General features: G+C 36.2%; 1 long non-coding RNA gene across 1 annotated transcript; it reads right to left on the bottom strand.

Annotated features, from left to right (window-relative positions):
* Positions 1-169: 169 nt before the first annotated feature.
* Positions 170-10,940, bottom strand: LOC135769957 (uncharacterized). The gene is made up of 3 exons (XR_010542537.2): positions 8,173-10,940; positions 6,945-7,094; positions 170-698 (listed from the first exon to the last, which is right to left on the bottom strand). It is a non-coding gene; the product is annotated as an uncharacterized lncRNA (long non-coding RNA).
* Positions 10,941-11,323: the final 383 nt, after the last annotated feature.

Below are 11,323 nucleotides of genomic sequence, written 5' to 3'. Positions count from 1 at the left end.
CATTTTTTGCAGTGAACTATGAGATCAGCTACAATACAATTGATTTGTTTTTAAGGTTCATGGCTGAAAGGTAACTGAGGCCTATTTAACAAAGCACACAAGCCCTTCGATATGCGTAAACCAAACAAAATCCATGTTTCAATAATACATCAGCATAGGACAGACTCACTTTATGTATGAAAATATTTTATTTGTTAAAACACAGCGCTAAAAAATAAAGTATGCCCGTGTCAACCACAGAAACAATGTCATTTTAATAATTATGAATCAATTTTGAATACATTTGGTGTTTTAAAGTTCACAGTCTTGGGTTTGCGACGCCCTGATAACTTTTTTCTTTGGCTGCTCATCGTGTCTCTCAAAGGAAGGCAATAGACTGTATAGTTATCACCTGAACAGGATTCGATCCGTCCTTTAAACTATACAACCTACTACCTCATCTTGTGATGCACACTGACCTCCAGTTTCACTTCACAGAAACACAATCTCAGTTTCAGATGTGTCTTGTTGAAGAAGCGTACGTGCACGTGGTCTGTTTCTTTGGTGGACAGTTGTTGAATCTGTCTCCTTCAGAAAGACAGTAGATTGTATAGTTATCTCAAAGGGAGATTTCACACTCCACAACTATTCAATCTACTACCTCAACTTCAGGGACAGCGACAAACATGCCAGGAGTTTAGTTGCTCTGGTACTCCAGACTTTGAAATAAAAGGAAGAAAGAAATTGTTTATTATGAGTCATACAAAATAATGCAACAATAGTGTTAGTCATGTTTTTCAAATTGTGTGTGTGTATGTTTGGGTTAATTTATATGTCTATTATTTCTGTACATATGGTAACACTTTACAATCAATTTAAATAATTTACTGTAAATGAATACAATAGCTAACAGGAAACAACAATAAAAAATACAATTACAGCATTTATTAGTCTCGGTTAATGTGTGTTTCATATACATATTTCACAACAATAAACATTATTACATATATATTATATTAACACTGATATTTTATTAGTTACAAAAAATAATAAATCCCATACCATACAAAATAATTTATTTGGACACATACATTTTATGATAAAATATTAAAGTGGCATCTGCAACTATAATTTAAGAACGAGAATATATTTTTGTCTTTATTTTCAGATATACTCCTATTTAAACACTTTGTTTATTATTTTGTCAAATGCAGTGAGGGTTAAATGTGTCTCAGTTGTCCAAATATTATGAAAGTGATGTTGTGGTGATGTTACTGTTTAGAGACAAACACATACAATAATAAATGTCATAGTTTGTAACATTTTTTTTATTTTGCTATACGTTTAAGATTTTACTCATCAATTATAAAGTGTTCAAAACCAGCCAATATATAAAAAGAAAATAATCTCCATGTTTAATCAACAATTTCATGACGTTTGTAGCACAAAAATTTTTCTTCAATGCAAGAGGAAACTTAGACATTGCTGAATCTATTTCTGTATTTCCGTATTCTAACCAGACAAAAGTCAGCAAAGACAATTTTACTGATAATGTGTAAAAAAGTGACTCTTTGGCATCCCAAACCTTTGGCAGAGGCAATAAATAGTGCCCATTTTCTCAAATGTGGCTTTTAGTTACTCACAAAGATATTTTTCAAAGTAAATCTCTGAATTTAAACACAAATTTCCAAGATTCCTTGAAATAATATCTGTATGAAAGGGAAAGGACCAAACAAAATGGCCACCATCCTGCCATCTTAGCTCTGAACATTAAGAACATGTGTGAGGAGGAAACCTGTTCCTGCCTGTCAAGAATAATCTGCTGTTTTCTGTAAGAAACCTGAATCATGACTGAATCATTTATGAAAAATATGAATTAGGAAAGCATTGCTAAGGATTTCTACTTTTAAACATTATAGTAATTGAGATATATAACTTTGCAATGCCAGCTAAGCAACAGATGATGTCTTCCCCTGTAAAGTATATATGTGGTAGATGAAGGTCACAGTAGGCGCATCTTCATTACCCTTCAAATTGCGCAAATTCAAATTAGTGAATTGAAAATGCACCTAATGGAAATGTGTAGGCTACATTCTGCAAAAACTACCATATAACGCAAAAAAGTTTTTTTAGGCAATTCAAAAAAGACATTTATCTGAAAACATTTATGATTCACCTGACGTGCGTAAAAGCACATGATCATTCTTTAAATATGGCATGTTATATTTGATTCGATGAAAAGATATTATGTGGTGTGTTTGAGTTTATGCGGCATTTCAAGAACCAACATTAAAATACCACAGAGCGATTCTGGAGTCGACTGCTCTCTATGCTTTCGATTCACTTTCGCAGTATTTTTATGTCATCTGAATACAACTGTTACCGGGGTTTTTGGAATGATTTATTGCGAGAGAACAAAATTACTTTTTGTCGCATAACATCAATTAACGGAAACACCATCATTTCACAATATTTTGTAGCAACATTTAAAAACGAATGCTAAAGTTTGTGCAGATTTTTAATGGTCACCAGGCTAGTGAAAGAGGTGTTAAGGGGTGATGTGAAGTTTTGTCTCAATGCATAAATCATTATGTGAACCAAAAGAACTAAAAGACTTCGATGTTCTCAATTCCTCATTATCATCAGTATCACACTCTTAGAATAAAAGGTAGAAAACTTGTCACTGGGATGGTACTTTTTCAAAAAAATGCATATATACTGATACCTCAAAAGAACATATCTGTACCAAAATCTTAGGACTTACACAGTTATTGAAATGTATAACCTGGCAGTCAATCCAGAGAGAAACACAAAAATTGACCAGGATTTCGGGTGCGTCTTCCTGAAGTCGTATTTGTTGAGGTCATCGAGGTCTCACATTTCAAGTTAAAAACATATTGTAGTTTTATTCTTACCTTGAAATATAATGGTTGCTTTTCTGAAATAGAACCTGAAATAAAAAATCTCGATGACGTCGACAAATACAACTTCCGGAAGACGGCCAGAAATCCTGGCCTAGACGCGTCCGGGGAAAATTGAACGTATTGTAACCCTAATCAACATGTGTACATGCATGATGTAATGTCGACTTCTTTACAATCACATGCAGACTATCCAAATGAGATCAATGTTAGCATGTTGCTAAGCTAATGTTTTGATCGACTAATGAGCACAATACCATTTTAAATACTTTTGAATAATTTTTCACCATTTTTAATTATCCCGTCAGCTGTGAATTCTGGGATTGCATGGGAAGCATTAATTAAATCTGCTGTTGTCCAATACGATGGAGTTTCATTCTTCTTTGTGTTTGACTTTGCATTATGAGACGTTTCTGTGTAAAGCTTGTTTTGCATATTTCTCTGATTTGTAAAGGACGATTTGTTTTTCAGTACATTATGAACATCTCGCTGAAGACCATGGAGCATTACACAAAGTATTGGCAATGAGCTTAACCCTTCAGGCCCTGTTAGAGATAATATATGCAAAACAGTGATCGGCACTTCAGCTCTGTTCTTAAGGAGAGAGTTGATTTACATTCAGATGTATTATATATGTGGGATTTAAACAATAGTTGGATATAATATAGGGGGGAGCGGTGCACAAACTAACTTGGGGTTAATTGTAGTTACACACTGTGCTTTTGATCTTTTTCTCTCACTGATCTCCTGTTCTTTTGTGAAAAGTGTGTTTTTGTTAAGAAACTGGACAAAGAGTGTTCTAGAAAGTACATTTCTAAATTATGTTTTATTTTTTGATTTTGAGTCAGGTGTGTAAATCTTAACTATCTTAATCACTTACATGTTACCTACACTCATACAGATGAGTTAATTTTAACACACTGTTTTGTGTTAACCTATTTAAAACACTATGTGTTATTTTAACAAATTATGTGTCATTTTGTGTTGATTTTAAGTTCAAATAAAAAGAAGAGACAACACAAGACGTGTTAAAACAACACAAAGTGTGTTGTTCCAAAAATAACACAGAGATGTGTTAAGTTAAGGACAACACACTAGATGTGTTGTCATTCACTAGATACAAGATGTGTTATTTTAGTACATTTGTTTTAAGAGGGTACACTGTAAAAAAAATTATGCATTAAAGTAAAAACAACTTGGTTTTGCAAGTCAAAACCTACTATTTTAAGTTTTAACTTAACTCTTTCCCCGCCATTGATGAGTTATCTCTTCAATTAAGAGAAAACATTTGCATGAAAAATATGTGTTCCTGATGAATTATTATGTTAATCTGCAATACCGCGATTAGTAGATTACTAGATTATCTACTTACCCAATTTATATAAAAAAGCAAAAACGTTATTTACTCATTTTAAACTGTGTGTATGTTTTGATAATCGTTCTGAATCTGATCTCTTAACCATTTTTTTTTTTTACAAAAAATGCAATTATTTCAGCATTTTGCAAAAAAAAATTAAGAAAAAAACCCATATTTAAGAGTCTATAAGCAGAGGAAAAAATATAAAAAGGAAGAAACGTTTTTTTCCCCCATTTTGTTTGTTTGAAACCATAGGGTCTGTTTTAATATTTTGTATATTTTTCTAAGATATTGTTCTGGAAGGCATTTTGTTAAAATCACAAAAAATTCTGGTGGGGAAGGAGTTAATTAAAAAAAATATATATGTTGATTCGACAAAAATGCTGCATTTTTTTTACAGTGACATTGCACCATTTTGACACATATCAACCCTATAGTAACTGACAGCTGGGATTGAAATTTTTTTACACTGCGGGGTTACAGTACTTATAGTAACACATTGTTACCACTTAGCCTGAGATAAAAACAATGTAAATTTCATTAATATACAAATAATACCTTTAAATAAAATATCAGTGGAAATAATTGACAAATAAGTATTTTTTTCTCTTAATTGTGCGGCCCTTATAAAAATATCTATCCATATGCATTGATGCATAATAGACGGATGGTAAGATAAAGGGTCATGGATGGATGGATGTGGATATCTATCGATTATAAACAGATGTACAAACAATATTCACTTCTAGTGTATAGACTCAATAATATTTTCTGTTCAAATTCCATACAAAATTCGATATTAAATGTGTGCTCAGTTTGTGATACCACAGAAAATTGGATATTAACCACCCAGACGAATTTAATGATTAAAAAACAGTAAGTTATCAAAAACTTGGAAAAAAGGCAGGATTCTATACTGTAATATGCTGGGGGCGTGTCCCACAGCTAAAACCACGCCCACTCACGGGAAAGCTGCTTGCAGTTGTTTTAAGGGTGGGGCCTGGTGGTCCTAGTGCGTTATCGAGCCACCCATTTACCCCGCCAAAATAATCCTATATAAATGTCTAAAAACCGTTTAATAGTGTACACAGTCTTTGTAACGTGCATCAGCAATTCATTATAATGTGTTTAGAAACAATTCTCTGAAATGACTTTCCAAATAATTTTCTAGCAAACCCTCAATTAACCCCACCTACAGCGCAAGTTGCACTTCTGTCACTTTCGGTGTAATTATATGAAACCGGTAGGTTCCACAAACAACTTTATAGTTTTTATTTGTAGCAGAGATGTGTTTGTTGCATGTGTAAAATCCGATTAATTTAAATCATTTATTGTTTGAATCATTAAGCCAAAACCAAAATGCGTTAAGTTGTGCCCTCATATCTTCTATTTGGTAGCTTGCAACGATTGCAGCTGTTTGTGATAAATATCATGCTGACTGTCTGTGGATGTGGTTCAGTATTTCTTAAACATTGAGGTTGAGGTTAAACACAGAGGCGTTCGGGTTTTTTACAATCCCAAAGCGTTGCACAACATGACATACATTTAATGAATTTAAAATAGAAATATTATTATTATATTTCATAGTAAATTTTTAAATTAAGCATACATTGATTCTTGAGTACTGGCCTAAAGAATTACATTTTTATTAATTAATCTAACATTGTGTTCGTCAACAACATTTAATATACAAGCCATAAACAATAATCACGTCAATTGCAAAAAATATAGTTTTAAAGAGATCAATATTGCTGTGAGGCCAGTCAGAATGCTCAAACAAAATACTGTTTTGTCTGTAAAATTATAACATCCAAAATGGCTTACTTAAGCTTTAAATATAAAAAATCCTCTTCTATTGTAAGAAAAAACGTCTGATGTGTCGACGCAAACACGTATCTGCATGACATACAGCAGTCATTTTGTTTTTCGGTCATGCGATTGCTTTAAAAAAAAAAAGATTTTAGATGTATCTGATCTTTTTGAAACACGTGTTTGAATGCTGTGCTGTTCATCTACCCAGAAAAACAAATAAAGTTACCCCATACTAGCACACTTTAAACTGCAAATTAAAGCAATGCAATAGATGCGAATGACGCATCATACAGTATCATACCCACCCACTGAAACTGACACACGTCTTAGTTTCCTATGTGAAATCGTTAAACTTTCATCTGCACCTCTTTCCACTCATTCAAGTCACCTGCAACCTCCATCTTTCCCTGTGTGTCCGTGTCCTACTGCAAATTTGGAGACATTCGAACAAACTTTGTTTGCAAAAACCCTTGAAAATCAGCAGCACTACGCCCCGGGTTCAAAAATAGCAGATCTAAACAGGAAGCGCCTGTTGACTGCTGACCTTGTTTTGTGTCTGCATTAACTGAGGTCTGAGTAAATTCTGGGTTTATCTGTGTATGATAACTGTACAGCAAACACAAGCAGCTTGCAACATTTGTCACCTGATGTTACACAAACAGAACGTGGCGACCCAGACGAAAGGTGAAAAATCAGTTCTTCGTTCTTAACCTGCCGTCTAACATTTATTGACACGTGTTAGTCGAAGTAGATAAAAAAGAATACTATTCTAGCAAGTACATTATCTGTTCACTTTTTATTTGGATACCTGTGAGCCACGTGTGATCCAGATTGGTACAATATATTAAACTTTGAATTACATAGCGAACAAATACCTGGTTTGTGTCAGGCACAGGCGAACAACAGCTGGATATCCGAGTCTCGGGTTGTTTTCCATACTGTGATGTTGTTTATGGTCTTACTGCTTTGTAATTGAAGGTGATGACTGAAATACGTTTCCCGATAAAAGCTCTGTGACTTTGTTCCTGGTTACCACAGAAAGAGAGAGAGAGAGAGAGAGAGAGAGAGAGAGAGAGAGAGAGAAAGAGAGAGAGAATGGGAGGGCGTTCAAAAATAGCAGGAAGTAGAGAAGGCAGAAAAAACTGAAGTAACGTGATGAGTTCATCTGAGGATAGAGAGGGAGGAGTTGAGGAAGTTTTTTTTCGTTCTTTCTTTTCCTTTTTTTGTGTATCACCCCACCCACCGTCTTGTCGCTTTCTCTCCCTCCAATTTTGTTTTTGCTTCACAGCAATGCATGCAGATCTCGTCTATCGTTTGTTTTCTTACAGATAACAGATTGATTTGTAATCTAAATATGATAGATAATGATAATGCACATGGCTTTTATCAGGAAACATAATATAAAGTCTCTCTATGGATGATCAGAGACGTTTTGGTACACAAAGCATGCTGGGATATCATTGGGTCTAAGGCAGTTTATTATTAATGTAAGCTAATAATAATGTATAATGAAATGGATAAACACACATTCAAAATCCATATATAAATAGTGATTGATCGATTTATGTCTCAGTCTGTTTAGTTTCTTTAAACATGTCAAATAATGAGGAAGAATAAAGCTATCTGTGGTTAAAACCACTTAACAGTCGACCAAAAACTAACAAAGAGCCACTATGAAGCCTTTTGCAATGCTTCCACTGAGATTGTAGTTATTTCTTCTCTTAGGTAGGCCTCACTTTGTGAATTTTACCTTTAATGGTCTTAACAATAATACAATGTTACTATATAGTCAAATTTGCATGTTGGTATAGCCTCCGAAGAGTGATTTGTGCAAGGAAGTTGCCTATAAAAAGCATCGATGTCCACGCACGAGTGCAAAACAAACAAACAAGGCAAACAAAAACTTGTGGCAAACAAACAATTACTAGTCTGATTAATTGTATTTGATAAAAGTTAAGCGTATTACTGTAACAAGCATGGCGGCGAGACACGTGCATGCACGAGGAAGAGGAGGATGAGGAGCGAAGAAGAAAACGTTGTCATTCCAAAGCAAAACAAAGAAATAAAGTTGAGGATTTAAATAGAATTAAATGTTGGATATACCTGCTGGATGACTTCCATGGTGCGAGACTCCAGAAACGCTGGAAAAATGAAGGAAAACCGAGACCATTCCATGTGGTGCAAGACAAGGTTAAAGCACAAAAAGGTGCGCAACGAACCCTTTTCACGCAAAAGCTGAAGCTTGAGCCCCCTTGCCAGCAAATTCAGCTATGCCCTCATACGCCTGCCTACTTTACTCCTGCTGCCAAGAGAACAGGAACGGAGAGAGAGAGAGAAAGAGAGAGGTCGCAACAGCATGAGAAAAGTAAACAAAGCATTAACTTCACCAGGCTATCTTTAAGCTCACCCGGCTCGGATCAGTGTCTCTCACTGGGTCATTTTGTTTTGTCGTAAGGTTTCTAGTCAATTTTCCATGTTTCAAACCTCTTTGGGTGTTGGCAGAAACGCTAAATGCCGTCACCTGGCTCGGGTCTGAGGGCGGGAAATGGAAGTCGTCCAAAAGGAGTGAAATGAACAAATCACAGCGTATCCTTCAAGAGCGTGTTGTTGCTCGACGAGAGTCGTGAACAAAGCAAATATATATATACACAAGTGTCATCTGTCTGTACTCACAGTCTCAATCGCCATCAGCGTCGCCAGATTTACGAGATAATGTCAGAGATTTGAGATGCGTCCTAAGTTCAAGGCTCTTTTGTGTCAGCATTTGGCATTTGGCCCATGCATCTCAATTCCTCTTTGAAACTATTTATCGCAGCATCTTTAGCTGTCCTGTGGTTGCCTGTTTGCATTATATTTGACCATATTTACAGTTCTTGCACAGTAGCGTGCCACCTTTTGGGTATTTGCAATGTGTGTATATTATATACACTAGGAACCTAAAGATAGGAGTCACCTTTATACAAATACTTTTTAAAGAAATCTTGCTGAACTGAAGGGAACAAACGATCGGAGCGAGACAAAATAAGAAGGTTAAGACCGCAAGAGAAGACTACGTTTTGCATACTACGTTCTCTCAAGTTCCAGTCGGACAGCCGTCCACAGGGTAGTCGACCGAAATAATCCAACATCACCCGGACGAAACTCGATTCAAAACGTGATGAAGAACGAGAGGAAGACAGACACCGTCCTGTCGTCTTGGTTCAGGCAGTGTGATGGGCAGCCCAAAGCGTGACGTCAACAAGACCACTTTTCCTTTTTTTGTTATTTGCTGATTTATATCCCACCGTCATCACATTTTCTCCCCATCTGCTCCTTGAATCCCCCCAAGAAAAAGCATTATGGATATCTGATCGTGTTTGTCGACGAGAAACGATTAGAGAATCGCACAGACAGAGACACGACACAGATGCCGCTTTTACGAATGCTGCTGTTAGAAATCCCTCACTTCAGCTTCCTGCCGTCCAAGCAGAGCGCTTGTAAAACTTTCAGCCTTCATTGGCAGAGATTCAAGAAGAGAGCTTGCTGCTTCTAAAGCACCCGGTGACTGTCGCAGTGGGAGAGGAGTTCGAGTAGAAAGGGGTCGGGCTGGTACCCGTGAGGGGGGTGATGGTGAGGACACTGGGTCAGGATGAGGAGGGGTTGGTGGAGGTGGCACATGAACCAGTAGGCTGCTCTACATGTCACAGATCTCCATCATAGATTATGCTGTGAAGTCTACAGATCATACTTTGATTCTCTGTTGTTTGAATTCATCACAAAATCAGATGTATCTTTATTTATCTCTCTTTTGCTGTCTGTCTGTCTGTCTGTACAGACTTTAATTCATGAATACAGTCCATACATTCATACAGTAATTGGCTGGTTTCAAGAATTGACCCCTGCTGTTTTTGCCCTAGCATTTTACTTTTTGTAAGCCACAGCATGTCATTATGTTATAGATGTTTCTCCAAAAAACGTTTCCAGAAGTGTTTGCCCATGAAGACCAGATGGCCGCATCCTGGTCAAATACATCTACGGCTGAATGCAGCAGTCGAAATTTTAAAGAAACATTTTATGAGCTAAATAAATGAGAACAGACCTCTTTCTCTGTTTTGGTACATTCATCTCTGCTGTTTCTCCTAGATGCAAATTTTAACTTTTGTGGAAGGTGTGTGAAAAAGACCCAAAAGTGTGTCCACTAAAGTTTCAGAAGAGATCTCGGCAATAGCTTGGTTTCCATTATAGATATGTACAATAGATGTCGCCTTGGCTACAACAGTTCATTGGACTGAATGCGTCAAATACAGCCGCCATCTTGAAACAGGGGAACCCTGCATCAGCGTCATTGTAAGCAATGGTGTAACGGAAATAAAATCCCCATAAATCGTCATAAATGCGATATTCTTGGTTTTCTTTTGGTTCGTTTCAACAGTCCGACATGTATTTACTATTGAGTCCAGAAAAAAAATTAAGTTTTGATATTATAAAAATCTACTTTTTCTAACTATAATGCATAGTACTAGTAGGCCTAACATCAATACGCAGCACAAAATTCCGGCATCGTCCATGAATTCGAAGTACAGGCGGAGATAGCAGCTTAACCTAGTTACTTCCTATGACAAGAACCCTGTTCAAAGATGGTGGCGGTTTTGACGCATGCTTAGAACCCCAAGGCGACATCTAGTGTACATATCTATGGGTTTCCATGACAGATTTGCTTAAAACTTTAGCTATTTTCTAAAGTGGATATTTTCCATTAACCGAGGTTATGCAATTAGAAACCGATGTTATGCAACTACAAGAATAAAATATTTTTCCTCTAGCGTTAAGTCATTTCAGTAGTCAGGCCGACAGGTGTTAATTTGGTTCATGTATTTCCCAGACACTGCTTTAGCCAATAGTTTTAATCAAAGAAGTTTTCGTAAGGTTACAGCATGCATGTGATGTCGCATCTTTAAAGAACGATCATGTGACTTTTACGCACGTCAGGTGACCTGTAAATGCTAAAAAACCTTTCAGCTCTGAAAAAGACCCAAAAATCTCACATGTGTGTCCGCTTAATTTCAGAAGAGATCTCAGCAATAGCTTGGTTTACATGACCAATTTGCTCAAAACCTCGCTATATTTTTGAATGTCAATAAAAAACAATTGCGAAATGCTAGCGTTTTTATTAATCAATGTTATCTTCAACTCTTTCACCGCCTCAGTTAACTCGTCAATTAAGAGAAAACGCTTCCCTGCCAATGACGAGTTTTTCCGGCAATTCGTATTTCAC

Source organism: Paramisgurnus dabryanus, chromosome 7 (assembly GCF_030506205.2).
Source record: "Paramisgurnus dabryanus chromosome 7, PD_genome_1.1, whole genome shotgun sequence".
Taxonomy (NCBI): Eukaryota; Metazoa; Chordata; class Actinopteri; order Cypriniformes; family Cobitidae; genus Paramisgurnus; species Paramisgurnus dabryanus.
This window is presented reverse-complemented; position numbering and strand designations above follow the sequence as displayed.